This window comes from Capricornis sumatraensis, chromosome 1 (assembly GCF_032405125.1).
Source record: "Capricornis sumatraensis isolate serow.1 chromosome 1, serow.2, whole genome shotgun sequence".
NCBI lineage: Eukaryota > Metazoa > Chordata > Mammalia > Artiodactyla > Bovidae > Capricornis > Capricornis sumatraensis.
The window spans coordinates 37,000,333-37,003,822 of NC_091069.1; positions in this window are offsets into that span (position 1 = coordinate 37,000,333).

Consider the following 3,490-nt stretch of genomic DNA (forward strand, 5'->3'; position numbering starts at 1 on the left):
TGGCACAGTGCTGCCTGAGATAGCTCTAATGAGAAATAAAGCTAAGTACTTCTATTCTTTTTTTTTCAATTCTTATTTTAGGCAAGAGGAGAAAGAGCTGGGAAACTGGATTTATGTAATGTTGGAAAGCAAGGCAGTTCTGATTATGCTTTATCGAAGCATAATTGCAATTCACCTCTCTAGTTCCTAGGGATAAAGACAGGAGAAGGGGAATACGGAAGAGTATTTAGTTCCCTGTTCTGCACATAGTAAATGCTTGGTAAATGTTGGTGGTGGACGGAGAGGGTTTTGAGAGACCAGATTATGTGTTTGATTTCTGCTGCTGACTTCCTGGCAAGTGCAATGCAAGGTGTGGGGTTGTAGTGGAAAGAACATTTGACCAGTAGTCTGAAGGCCTGCGTTCAGTTTCCATCTATACCCCCTTAACAGCTGGCAACCTAGGACATGCCACTTAATCTTCGATGTCTTCTTACCTGTAAAATGAGGAGACTGGACTCGGTGATTTGGAAAGTCTGTTTCAGCTTTAAAGTTTTGGGCCTCTACGCAACTTCATGCATTTGTGTTCCTGTTTCTTCATTTATTCAAAGGCGATAGAAACCTATCACATGGGATATTGGGAAGAAATGGTCAGCCTGCAGGTTAAAATAACCTATGTCTCTACCCACAGCAGTGTAGCTGAGTGGCTGTGTAATCCTTGGAAAACCCCTTCATTTGTTTCAGATTCAGTTGGAATATTTGTAAAGTTGTGCTGTGGTAATCTTTCTATTGATATGTTCTTTTGAGAGTTGAGATCATGGAAATGCTTTGAAAACCTGCAAGGTACTATATAGAGTATTCTAATTGAGAAACAGTATAGCTGTTATGGGCTTCCCAGTTAGCGCTAGTGGTAAAGAACTCAACTGCCAATGCAGGAGACAGAGATGCTGGTTTGATCCCTGGGTCAGAAAGATGCCCTGCAGGAGGACATGGCAACCCACTGCAGTATTCTTGCCTGGAGAATCCTATGGACAGAGAAGCCTGACGGGCTACAGTCTATAAGGTTGCAAAGAGTCAGATACTGACTGAAGCGACTTAGCATGCACATGCATGCACGCATGGCTGTTATACTTGTATCAACGTTTAGCCCCCTGCTTCCCATATTTTCAAATGAATGAATATGTCACAAGGATCCAGAGGAGAAACGGAAAGTCTAGATTTGGGGTCCCAACCCAAAGATTACTTTCAACTCCATCCTAAGAAATGGATGAAATTTAGCTAAAACTGGTATTAATACAAAGTTTCCCCAAGAGGAGCATAAGATAATTACCTCAATGTTCTCCAATGTAGGAAAATTTTCCAGAGACCAGATAGGCCAGATATCTGCTGGTGGGGGCCTTACTTCCCATCCTTTTCTCCAAATGAAGCCATTTTGACACTAAGGAGTGTATAAGTGTGTGGGGGGGGGGGGAGGGGGTAGCTTTCTGAGTTTTGAGAGTTTCATAAAGCAATAATGACAAAGATTCAACACAGGGCTGTTGGCTGTATAAGTGGTAAGACAGCCCTTCATGCCAGGCCTTGCCACGGATTGTTACTGAGGAGAGATGGCAGAGAGCACCCAGGCCCTGGCTCAGGAACTCTTGTTTAGGTGCCCAGAAAGTCCAGGCTGGAAACCAGGTCTCCAGTCACCGGCTTCTACTTGGGCGGAGTAGATGACATGTCACCCTCACAGGCATCCTTTGAGAAGCTTCGCTACCTTGCAGACAAGGCACAAACAGCGCCCCCTGTCGGCAGTAAGCGCACACTTGGAATCTGACCCCCACCCACCCCCATGACACCTGCCCAGAGAAGCATCACCCTCAGCAGGATACTACCGTCAAAGGAGCAGAATGAAGGTGGTACTTGGCAGCTGAAATCAATTTCTGATAGATCTTGTGGGGTAGGAGTGGAGGACAAGTTGGTGAGAAGCTCCTGAATTTCTCTGGTTGGGAAGAGCAACTAGGGATCTGGCCTGGAGGCACATTTTCACAGGAAGTCCTTTGTTTTTATTCAGATTATATATATGAATGACTAAAAAGAGCAAAAGTGGTTTTCATGTAGTTATTCTTGTACATTCTTATCGATTATTTTTATTTGGGTCGGCTTGAGAGAGTTGATCAAATTACGAGGGCCCCCTCATGACACTGCCACTGTCAAAACCTCACCATTAATCCTATCCTCCTTTACCCGAGATAAACCTGATGTTTCTACTTTTAAGCACAAACATATGGACCCAATACATTCACTATCTTTCAAAGAGCTGAGTACAACATACACTTCATTTTACCTAGTTTGGGATACCTTCCTCCCCCACCTCCCCCTACCGCCCCACAGACATCCTCTGTACACTTGTCAGGGTTATGAAGCTATTTTACAGGAGTCTTTGAGGCAGAGGTGTGAAGCAACGCACTCCAGCCACAGAGGGGCAGACTCCACCCCTGCTATGGGGGCTGCTCTGCAGCCTGAGAGCCCTAGAGCCTCCCGGCGGCGGCACCGCAATTCCTGGGCAGGGTGGGAGGGTTCGGCTGAAGCTCTTTTGTTTCTTCTCCTTGGAGCAGATCTGCGAGCCCAGGCTGGTGGGTGGTGTGTTCTTGTGCGGCGCGTTCCCCAGCACCCCCGGTCCCCCGCCCGCCGGCCGAGTGTGTATGTGTCCAATGGAAAAAAACCCTACGACGACACCACATCTTTTCTCACCCAGATCAAACCCTCCACGGCTCCCAGCGCTGCAGACCAGCCCCTTGCAAGCTAACGTGACCCGCCGCGGTCGCCCCAGCTCCGCGCACCCTCCCACCTTCCCACCGCCTCTTTTGGAGTTGTGCTCTCATTTCCACGCAGCTTCCCGGGGGACAAAAGAGACGCGCCTCCCCTCGGGCGCAGCGATCCAGGTGCTGCGGGCGAGGATGCCAGGGAAAGGCCTAATCTGGGGGAGCGGGGGTGAACCCCAGGTGTGGGCTGGGGACGGCGCGTGGGTGCAAAAGAGGGCGCTGGTTGAGGAATGGCGCCCTCCCCCAGGGCCGGGCGGCCGCGGAGCGGTAGTGTCCAGAGCGGGCCCCGGCGCCCTCCTCACGCCACAGTCCTCAGCCCAGAAGACCCTAGGGTGTGTGCAGCGAGAGGGGCGCGGACGCCTGCGGGATTGTTAAGCGGGTAGCGGCGTTGACATTGAACTCAGGTCCTAGTGCGTGAGTGCGGGTGTGCGCGTGCCCATGTCCACGCGCGTGTTTGCGTGTGTGAGTGGTGGGGTGGGGGCCGGGCTAGAAAGCTGCAGCAAACCACGGCCCTCGGGGAGCGGAGCCGAGCGCGCCCCCCAGCCGCCGCCAGCCGGAGCTGCGAGCGCTGAAGCCATTCATGATTTTGGTGACGTTATTCCAGGAGTGGGAGAGGGAGGGCGTGGCCTCCTAGAGCCGAGCCCCGCCCCCGCCCCTATAAATACCGCTTCCCGGGCTCTTTGTGGGGCCGCGAGCTCGTCTGCGCTGCC